Here is a 12,022-nt window from a genome sequence, read left to right as displayed (position 1 = left end):
AGAGGCCCCTGAGCCGCCAAAATCTCACAGATATTCATTGGCCCTGGGCTGAAGGGGTCCACATGAAGAGTTGGGGTCCCCTGATGAGTTAGAGACCCCCCTGCAACCAGGGACCTGCTTTTCAAGTGAAGTCAAGTCAGGATATTTATATTGCGCACATATCACATCCAAAGAGTCTCATAGCGCATGCAGGCGGTTCTGACAAAAGGTGAGCTGCTGAATTTAGCAGAAAAGCCAGGTTTTAAGCTTCTTTCGGAAACTGGTGTGTTCAGAGATTGTGCGAAGGCTCAAGGGAATATTATTCCAAAGGGATGGGGCCAAAAAGGAGAAGGCGCGGCCTCCCTTCCTGGTAGTTTGGATTCTCAACGGAGTGAGCAGTGACTCCATGCTCGATCTCAGCTGCCTCCTTAGTACATACCATGTGAGCTTTTGGTTCCAATATTTTGGGCCCCTTCCATACATGTGTTTATGTACCATACATAGTGTTTTAAAAATTATCCGTTTTTTTACAGGAAGACAATGTAAGGTTTTTAGACATGGCGCGGAGGGAGACCCTCGGGGAAGATCTAAAACCAAGCGCGCCGCCGTGTTCTGTAGAACCTGCAGTTTCCGGAGGTGGCCTTCGTTTGTGGCAACAAGTAGCGAATTGCCATAGTCCAACCTGTTTATAATCGGACCTTGTACCAAGGGCTTGCGGGCTTCAGCTGGTATCCACTTGAAAACCCTGCGTAAACTACGCATGATTCCAAAGCAGGTACCCACAATATGGTTTACCTGGGTTTTCATGGATAACTTATTATCCATGTGCAGACCCAGATTGCGGACCGATTCCTTAGGGGCAGGACTCTCGCCCAGCTGTGAAGGCCACCAGTCCTGGGTCCAATGTTCGGTAGCTTTGCCTCTGACTTGCTGCCGTTCAGCTGCAAGTGAATACGGCCCATCCAGTTTCTTACCTCTATCAGGCAGTTCTTGAAACGACCTTTGGTCTCGCAAATGTCAGGGCCAAGAGTGACCAGGATTTGAGTGTCGTTGGCGTAAGATAAAACATCAAAGCCGAACGCTCTGATTACTTTGGCCAGGGGGGCCATATAAACATTAAAAAGCGTGGGGCTCAATATAGAGCCCTGCGGTACACCCCTTGTCACTGGCCGCGTACTCGCCAAGGTCTTGCCTATTTGAACTGTGGTCGTCCGATTGGATAGATAGCTGTTAAACCATTCCAATACCTGCCTTCTGACACCAATATCCCATAGCCTCTGCATTAGGATACGATGGGAGATGGTGTCAAAGGCCGCAGACAGGTCCAAAAGGACAAGAATGGAAGATTGACGTTTGTCCAGAGCACGCCTAATGTTATCTACGTCCTCAACCAGTGCTGTCTCCGTACTATGAGCGGCACGGAAGCCCGATTGTGAGGGGTCAAGTAGGTCATTAATTTCAAGATATTTTATCAGCTGTTCATTGACAGCTGCTTCCAGCATTTTTCCAAAATATGGCAATAAGGAGATGGGTCGATGGTTTATAAGGATATTAGCGTCTGCTCCTGGCTTTTTCAATATTGGCTTTACTCTCACCGCCTTCCACATAGTTGGAACATCCGCTTCCCGCAGAGACTTGTTAAGGAGGCTAGTGAGACAGTCGACTAAAGCCGGGGCAAGTATAGTGAATAATTTCGGGGATAGTTGGTCATTCGGGGCGCCTGATTTAATTTTTTTCCCTACAGAAATGGTCTTATCCTCGTCAAACATTTCGAAGGAGGCCCACCTCGGAGGGAGCTCTTCAGTCATGGGGTCGTGATCTTGGTACAGTATAGGCACAGTGTCTGCATCGAAGGATTCACATATAGTTGTGATTTTATCCTCCAAGAATTTAGAGAGCGCTTCGGTCCATTCTATAGTGTCAGGGGTCGCTAATGGGCTTTTAAGAGAAGTGAATTCTTTTAGAATATAATGAAGCTCTTTCGCCGAGTTTTCGGCTTTGATTATGCGCTCTGCTAAATATACCCTCTTAGCTGTTCGCACTTCCCTCATGTAGATGGTGTGCAGAGTTTGATAAGTTTTACGATCAGTTGTGTCCCTACTTTTTCTCCATTTTTTCTCCGCAGTCCTCGTAATGGACTTAGTTTTTTTTAGCTGGTCCGTGAACCAGAGTGATGGCTTCTCTCTGCACTTGACCATGCGCAGGGGGGCAATACTATCCAGTGCCTTGCCAATGGCTGACTCCAAGTGTAGTGCAGCTAAATCAACATTTGCCATCAGATCTATTGAGTCCTTCTGAAATTTGTCGGAGAAGGATGCAAAAGTGATCTTTTTCAGGGTTCTACACACTTTTAAATTGGTCTTACTGGGCAATCCCAATACCCATCTATTTATGGTGAATTTCACCAGACAATGGTCGGTCCACAGTAGTGGAATTGGGGGATCCGTCCAGATGTTAGGGGAGTTAGTAAATAGAAGATCGAGTGTGTGTCCCGCCCGGTGCTTAGGACCCACGATCCTTTGACTGATATTAAGAGTGCTCATAGCAGAGATTAGTCTTTCTGTCTCAGCGTCCGACTGATCATCTGCATGGTAGTTAAAATCCCCCAGTAACAGAAACCTGTCAGCCGTTAGTACATGGGGAGCAATAGTTTCTAATAGGGTGTTGGCGAACTCTCCTTTGTTCCCCGGAGGTTGATAGAGCAAAGCCCCTTTTCAGACCTCCTTTAGAGGGCCACTCAGTTTAAAAAACATAATTTCCGTAAAATCAATCACCACACTTTCTATAACGCAGACATTCATAGTCTCCTTAGCTGCAATCAATAAACCCCCACCTCTAGCTCCCCTTCTGTCTGATCTGACTATTACATATTGTTGGGGAAAAGCTACATGAAGATTGGAAGTGGCATACTCATGAAGCCAGGTCTCTGATATAAAGCACAGATCTGGAGTTTCAGCATCGAGGAGGCTCCATATATCAAGTGCATGCCTGAGAATTGATCTGGCGTTCAGATAGATAGCCGTCAATTTGCTCAGGGCTGAAATGGTAGGATTGACATTAGGCTCTGCCCTCTTAGTCCTTTTCTCAGCAGGCGGTTCTACACTGAGGGAGCAAGGGGCCGCCCAAATGTCTGCTAATATTGCCTCCGAAGCTAGGGCATGAGGGGCGTTAAATTCTAAAAGTTCATTCCTAGCATACCTGATACCTGGTGTGATGGTGACAGTCATCTTCCTGCAGAACGAGATACACGGAAAAGTGACACCTACTGGAGGCGATATGGTGTGGCGGCTGGCGGCGGTCTGGCGCGGACGGGCGCAGACGGGCTTGCCTTTGGAGCGCCGCAGGCGCGCCACTGCGCCTGTCCGCGCCTTTCTCCCAGTTATGTAGGGGATTAGGGCCGGAGGCTAGAGCGCTGCAATCGCTTCCGTGTGTCCTACCAGAAGTGAGTGTTTGCCTAATCACGGAATTTCATCCGGAGATCGAGTGTGACCGAGTACATGGCCGGTTGTGGAGTGCTGCTAAAGTCATATGGTGACCTTCGGATATAACGACCAGTCTGGCGTTTAATTGGCTTTTTCCATTGAAGTACTTGTGGGTCCGGAATGTTTGGACACATGTTTCTGTGCAACTCTTCTGTCCTGAAGATGGTCCTATGGATCGATTGACCAACAAGGACCGAAACGTCGACGCATAACGCCTTTTTGCAATATACTATACATAATTCACTTGAAAGTACAAAGTGTGAATTGTATTGTTCTAATCATTTATATGTGGCTTTATTGTTTATCCACATTGTAAGCGAAAGGTGTTTTCTTACTACCGCATTACTTGTAATAGCTGCGTTGGTAGTATTTCTGTTGCCAGACTTTTATTGTCAAAAAAGTAATTTATACACAGAAAATAAAAAACAATCTATTTTTGATACTACTTTGAGTATTGTTGATGAATCCCTATGGTCATTATAATTAAGTGTTCACATATGTGACACATGGGACATTGAAATTGTTTTTCTAGAGTGATTCCTTCCCGGACACTTAGCTTCTATTGTTTACGATACCCAGTCCTGGGGGGATTATTGGGTGGCTCTATTCTATTATTGTATTCACTGTACAGCGCTCCATGACGCAATGAATGACAGATACGTCTGGAATCCTGATGTATCTGTCAACGCTAGAGTCATGCATTGCTGTAGTTGTGTCACAAGCATGGCACAACTCCAGCTATGCATGGATCTAGCCTATTCCTGTGGCACTGCGTCACCATTACGCCTGCCATGAGGCAGGCATAAGGTACTGACGCAGTGGCATCCTAGAATAGTCGCAGTGAAATCTGATGGATTTCACTGTGCCCCTTCTATGAGGCTTTGTTACGTGGGCACGCCCACCCTGCATACATCATACCTGATGCAGGTATAATGTGGCACGGGGCTTCACAAGGTCACACATATGCCTCACTTTGGAAATACGACGCAACGTGGTGCAAGAATCATGCTGCATATACGTCAAGGAAATGACCCACCAGCGGGGTGAAACTCTCAGAAGAGGCTCATGAAAAAGCCGCCCTGTCTTTTTCCCCTAAGTTGACGCACAATGGCTGCCATGCGCTAACGCAGGCACCCTTGCGCCATGCTACACGGCTGACTGTGTTGCAGAGTTGATTAATGTTGTGGCCCCACCCCTCCTCAAGACATCTGCAGGTGGGGCTGTACCAGTGGAGGGTGGCAGTGAACCAGATGGCTTTTTTGGAATATTGTGTGCATGGTCTTTTCTTGAGGGGTGCCAGGGTGTCGGCGCAGTTGGAGATCCATCGGTGAAGATTACACACTGCGGTGTTCGCGTCTGTAAGCGGTGGCGGAGTGGTGGTGCTGATGGAGTTGACTGGAAGTTCTTCGGTAGCCTTGATCCAGCTGCGAGGGGGGGGCGATAATGGCAGTGGTGTACAGTGGGCATGGTGAAAATGTGATGTACACAATGATGGTCGTACAGGAGAGTCCGGTGGTGTGGCTGTAGTTGAAGTTCCTGCTGGCAGAGGAAACGTGCTCGAGTGTGTGTCCGGCTATGTGGGTTGGGGCGGTGACTAGCTGCTCGAGTCCGATGTTGGCGATGTTTTCCAGGTGGGGGTTGTGTTCTGGTCACTGGGGTTGTCCAGGTGGAACTTGAGGTCTCAGACTAGGATATAGTTGGTGTATTGGAGTGCCTGGGGTGCAATGAGGTCTACAATGGCATCAGTGAATGGGGGTCCATGGCCCGGGATGCCTGTAGATGAGGGTGCCGTAGAAGATGGCGTTGGTGTTGGTCCGGATCTGGCAGTGGAGGTGTTCCATGGTCACCGTTCGGTCATTAGAGTGCATGGTCAGTCGGAGTTTGCATTTGTAGACGATGGCAATGCCTCCTCCTGGGTGGTTGGGTAGTCCTTGTGGGTGATATGGTAGCAGTCAGAGATGGCGATGACAATGTCCGGTCAAGAGCAGAGGTTGGTTGAGATGAAAACAATTTAGGAAGATAGAAAATAATTTTGCGGACCTGAAAAGCATACAGAACATTGCATATATGCATCATTAATTACAAATATGTATATTTTTTATTTTTTTTATTTTATAAACTGGTCATATTTTTATATGATTTAATTACTGTATCCTCTGTTGTAGAACGATTGAAGTATTTATCTGTGTAAACATTTTGCACCTTTTAACATAGAGGTCATCATTACCTCCAATGTATTTCTCTCATGTTATTTCTTTTGCTCTTAAATCAGATAAAAATATGACCAGTTTAAAAAAATATATATGGATATATATATATATACATTTTTGTAATTAATGGTGCATGTATGCAATTTTTTGTATGCTTTTCAGGTCCGCAAAATTATTTTCTATGTTCCTAAATTGTTTTGATCCTAACTAATTGATGCACCCTGATTTAGGAACTACCGTCAGGGGTACCTTTATCTTTACAAACAAGAGCAGAGGTTGGTCCAGGTTTCCGTGAAGAAGGTGATGTCTGAAGAGGTGGCGTCGAGGAGATCCCAGATTTCAGTTGCATGTTTGTGGAAGGACTGCACGTTGAGGAGGATGCAGTTGAGCCGGTTGGCTGCGCTGTTAGTGGGCTGGGCAGCAGGAGGCACTTGTGTGCTGATGTGGCAGAAGGTGCGTTTGTAGTTTCAACAGGGGCAGGGTTCAAGCAAATTCTACAGTGTTGCTAGATGGCAGGCGGTGTGGCATCCAGGGTTGATGGCAAGGAGGGTGCTGGTGTTGTAGCGGTGGAGTGTCCGAGAAAAAGGGTCCTTGGTGCTGGGCGCAGTCCAAGGGCGGAAGGACGCAGGCAAGTTTGCCAGTGGTACACCTGCTGTGCATGGAAGCATTCTGTAGTGCTGCATGGGGGACTCGACAGCTGGGAGGTTGGAAAAAACCCTGAATGGGGCGGGGATGCAAGGGGAGCGGGGATTATAAATATATTTTTTTTATTCTTACCTCGTGGCCGAGTCCCATGTCTTCTGTGCTCCTGCTCTCCTGTCTCTGCTTCCAGCAACAGGAAGCTGGAAGCCAGGCTCCCTCCCCTAAGCCAATCAAAACACTGCAATCCGGCGTTGTGATTGTTCTTGAGTGCCATGCCGAGGCATTCAGCCAGAGGCTGGAGGGGTGGGCATGTTTTCCATGCAGGCTGTAATGCAGCCTTCACTGTGAACAGGGATTTGCGCATACCTGCTTTGGGCAGCCTGAGTGTGTCGACCAGTCATTGCACACTTGAGTGGGCATACCACTCCGCCTCAGCTCTGCTCTGAGTAGTGCAGCTCCACCCTCCCGCCCGCAAAGGAAACATAGCATGAGTACATCAGTAAGTTATAATCATGTTATGTTTCCTCTCTTGCACTGCTTGAAAGCAGTCGGGCAATACTCTTCCATCACAGTGTATGAGCCACCACTGGGGTTGCGTCACACACAGGTGCTAGGCCTGAGCCAGACTCGACCCCCGGGCTTCCTCCGCTATGCATACCACCTTCTCCTCACCTGTACATTGACACTGTTGCTCAATCTGCTGCACTCTCTCCAAATCTGTGACTCATCCAGCAGGAGCCTCAGCCAGGCAGGATTTCACAAGCCAGGGTACAACACTTGATGCTACTTCCGCTGGGGAACCTCCGGATGCAGGTGATGCAATAGGGCCCCTTTAGGCATGATGTTGCAGCGCTCCCGCCACACAAGTTTGGTGCAGCTCAGGGGCCTCACCCTCCCTAGCGTCCGGCCAGTGCAACATCTTCTGGCCTGTAATGCAGAGAGGTGTGGCTCACCACTGGTTATCTCCTCCTTGTACCCCGGTGTAGTAGTGGTGCGTGATATGCGATGCAGACCTCTCAACGTTGGTGCGCAGGAGCGCCTCTACTGTTCACAGCTCCAAGGGGCACCAGGTAGTCTTCTCACATAGGTCAGCAACGTGTCTCCATGTGACCTGGCGGATGTATGACGTTACAACGCATACTTTTACAACGCCTACCGTTACATCGCAACCTTTACAACGCATACCATTACAACGCATAATGCTTTTAGGCGCTGGATAGTGAATAGTTTAATTTACTATTCCAACTCCAGTCCCCGTGGATAGTAGGGAAGGTTATTGGATAGTAAATTAACCTATTCCCTATCCTAGAGCGACCCCCAGCGCAATGCGTTGTAATAGTTTGCGTTGTAAAAGTTGCGTTGTAATGGTAGTTCGTTGTAAAAGTTTAGTTGTAAAGGTTGTTTCCCGACCTGGCAGACTTCACCACCAGGTAAGGGTGATCGCCAACACCTCAATGTCTACCACCAGAGGCCTGCAACTGCACAGCACCCCTGCATCCCACTTTGGGGCCCAGACGCAGGCCCGGCAAGGCATTTGGGCCCCGGGGACTGTCCGCTCTTTCAAGGTTTTGGATGCCATGGTATTGCAAGGAGTGTGCACCGATAAGTGATGCATCACTGGTTTTGCCCAGCGATGAGCCTCTTTTCATGATTGTAGCCCTGGATTTCCTCTGTCCCTGGGACTCTGCCTGGTCATCCCTGCTATTGGGGGGTTTGGGGGGTTGTTGACCGGTGCTGCACTTAGCCCTGGCTGCTCCAATCTGCATTCCATTAGTTTTGTTTCCTATTTTTCATTGGGGGTGGACTTATAGGCAATTTTGCCTCTAGAGGCAAAAAAATTCATGTTAGGCTGACTAACGTGAGTTTTTTTACCGCAAATTGGCCTTTCGACAGTTTTCGCCCGCTAACGCCAGAATTTGTACCACCTTCACTCTAGTGTTAACAGCAGTTTTCACCGCAGCTACCTGGAACTATCGCCATGTAGCGGCATATTGTAAACACCTTGCTAACAGGGCGATAATTTTTGGTGATAGGCCGCATTAAGAAAACTGCCGCTAACTAGTGTTAGCGTTAGTTAGCGGCAGTTCTTGTACATATCCCCCTGAGTTTTTCCTTGTTCCCGCCTTTTTGATGGCTGAGGCCAGGGGTATCAAGGTCAGAGCCTGGAGTACCGAAGGACAAGCCGGGGCATCAGCCGCTGGCCCTCCTTGATGCCCGTGACATTCAAGCACACAAAAGCCTCAGTTCTATTTTCAGGCATTTCTACGCTACTTGCGCAAGGCAGGCCGCGCTCCCACCATGATTGCCCGTTCTATAAATCATTACTTTTCAAATACACTTATAGAAGCGGCTGGAAAACCACAGCCTGAACGAAGCGCTCCCTGAGTCCGCCCCATTAAACCCCCAGCAGATGGAATCGCCGGGCATTCACGGCTTTGCGCTGCGTTTGACTCCCCGGTGATGGCTGCACTGTGTACAATTATGGCTTATTTTTAGAGTGGGGCAGAGGCAAGGCGATATGCACCCCACCAACAGGTTTTATGTGCCAGGGCCATCCTAATAAGAAACCACTCTGCTTGTTAGATAGTTTATCATTTGTGAGTCAGCTGTTCTAATTAGCAGGGGACTGGCTACACCTCACTAATTGCAATATAAAAATAAACCATAGCATCTATAATTAGCTGCCTGGATACAAAGGCACGGCTTCACTCCGCACAGACGGGTGACCCTGCGTCTACCGTGGGCAGGTGGGACTGGGAGCAGATGTTCGACCTCGCCTGGCTGCGAGATGGTGCAGCAAACTGCTTGTTTTAGCTCGGTTCTACGCCAGGACATGTAGGATGTCACAGTAACATTAGGAACACAGGAATGATATCCTATGGAACAGATGTTTCGGAACGTCGTTCCGGCTGAGGTCGAACAAACCCCTTGCAGATAGTTTAAGACTTGAAATGTCTTTTTGTCTATTATCACTATCATAATTGACATATTATCTCCCAATCTACTCCATAACCTAATTAGATAATGTTGCCTCTGTGATGTTACATATTGAATGTATTTACGTTTACGTCTACCTGTAATTGTGCCGTTGCAAGCTTGTTTGCTTTTACAGGTATGCGGGTGTAAATAGTGCTTTCTTGCAGCTGATTTATGTGTAAGCACATCATTGTAAAAATGGAGCAATGTGCAGTTTGTAAAATGCTCTGACACCTGTCAACAAATAAGGGGGATATCATCAATGGCGGGAGTTAAAATTATCGCCGCTTTTGCGTCCGTTTTTGGATGAAAAGCGGCGATAATTTTAACACCCTATCAGCATGGGCACGCTAACGCGTGAATCCATGCTGTAGGGCCCATTATCCTTTAGCCTCGCATCGCTAATGAGATGCAAGGTAGGCATTCCCGTGTGAAAGACACACAAAATACACCGAATATATTTGCTGACAGAGGTTCTCCCTATCAGCAAGAAAATCGCTAGCCGGCCTAGCGATATTTAAACTAGCGCTATCAGGCATTATCGCAGGTTCCTTACGCATGATAATGACACGACTTAGCAATATCTTGAATGGGAGATGGATCATAATACTAGATCCACCTCTCCCTATTTACGAGGTTTCCTCTGATTGTGTGTCATATCGCTGGTATTCCTGCGATATTTTATGCTTAATGCTGCTTTTGCCGGGATTTCTATTGCCTCGGCGATGCGCGTTGTAAATATTGTGCTGACTGGGTGATAGAACCCGGCGTTAGGAGGCGTTAGGATTTTGCACGCTATAGGCGACCAGCGATAATTATCGCTGCCGCTTTTAGATATGCCCCCAAATATTTTCGACAATATAGAAGCATTTTGGACACAGTGACAATTTTCAGCCACATTCGTGACTGAACGAAGACGAAAAGCAATTAAAATAATTCTTGTAGCAAAAGTAAAACTTGACTAATTCTTTTGTCGCATACTGCCTATGGCGGCCATTTTATGATTTACTCTTTTTTCTACATGTCATGATAAAAAGATCTGACAATTTTGCAAAACCAATATTTTTGGATTATGAACATTTCACGCGTACGATTTTGCACAGACATTGGCATTCCGATGAGTGTATAAATGCCATTTGCACCAACTAACCAGTGGAAAAGCAACAGTTTACACTTGTTTCTCAGTCCAAACGCAGACGTAAATGCCAGTGCCAAATTTGACTGAACTCAGTCACCACAATCTCTAAAACCCATCACACACCATCAGAAATAGCTTTTATGGAGCAAACTCCAGATTACACACAGATTGAGATTACAAATTGGCTGCACTTTGCATCTGACACAGGTGTGGGCTCCTACAATTTGCAGCAAGAAAAGTCTGCCACATACCATTGCAGTTTAGTTAGTCCGACATCCAGATCTGGGTACTGTAGCCAGACTAACTCGTTTTTTCATGCACTACAGTGCAGCAGCCATATTTGCTGTGCCGCGTTGCACTAGGGAAAACCAGCATAGAGGCATATCTACCAACATTGCCCTGCTACTGCTGTCATCCCCTGGGCTGTCACTTTAACACAGGTCGCTTTGTGCAACACACATCTTGGCACCATGGTGCCGAGGTGAGCGTGCACTCTCTAGCACAGGATTAGTACTGAAAGTATAAACAACTAGTTTACATTCCCATGCTAGGACAATTTCAAAAGGATCAACACACACTAGAAACGTGCTATGCACAGCAGCATACATGAAATTAGTTTTTCACTGTGTTAGTTCATGACGCACAGCCAGGTCTGGCTAGCTTAGTAGACTGGGCTTTAAACCAAAAACTATGGGTGATTTGCTGTTTAGCACCAGTAACGCCCTTGAACGCAAATTGCAGGGCACAAGTCCTAAAAAAAGAAGTGGGGGGACTAACCTAGTTAATCAGTATGCAAGTGGCATCACAGTGCATGGCATCGCAGCATGTGACATCTCGGCGCGTGACATCTCGGCGCGTGACATCACAGCGTGTGACATCACAGGAACTGGCATCACAAGATGTGATATCAGATCTTAAGCCCTCACATATATGTTTAGCAGTTGTATCATTAGTACATTTGAGCACATTTTGAGTATACTTGCAAACCATCCTGATTTAGGCAGAAGATTCACACTTTTGTATGCTACATATAAAACAATGATATCTTTTGTCAGATTTAAGCTTTGTATAGCCATAGTGCTTTTAAAGAAATAGTGATATTTAAATTATTACAACGCCTCCTCAAGGGTAATAAGCGTATATAAATGCAATTTATTTTGTGCAAATACTAGGAAAGATTAACACATCTGACGTTCTAACAGTGCATGCAAATCTCCTAAACAAGAGCCTGGACAAAGTGAAAAGCTGCCTCTCCTAAGTATGTGTGAAGAGCTAATAAGGTGTGAGCCTTTGTTTCTCCTCTGCTGCATTTGCATCAGGTGTGAGGCTCCTGACTGCTGCCAGCCAGGAAACTCCAACAAAAGGAGGCTTGATGACCCCTGAGACTCGGTCTTTGTTATGGCCGAGCATCCCAGCATGAGTCAGAAATAAGAGAGCCCCATCCCCACCTGCACATTGTTGTTATCGAAAGCAGATAAGAATGTGGAGGCGCTGCTGAATGTGTCCCGGTGTTTGGAAATTACACCGGGACGAATTCAGCATCTTTTTTAGTGAACCCAACTTCTTGGCAGGGTGGATGGCATCCACCCTGTGAA

Source organism: Lissotriton helveticus, chromosome 4_1 (genome assembly GCF_964261635.1).
Source record: "Lissotriton helveticus chromosome 4_1, aLisHel1.1, whole genome shotgun sequence".
NCBI lineage: Eukaryota > Metazoa > Chordata > Amphibia > Caudata > Salamandridae > Lissotriton > Lissotriton helveticus.
This window is presented reverse-complemented; position numbering follows the sequence as displayed.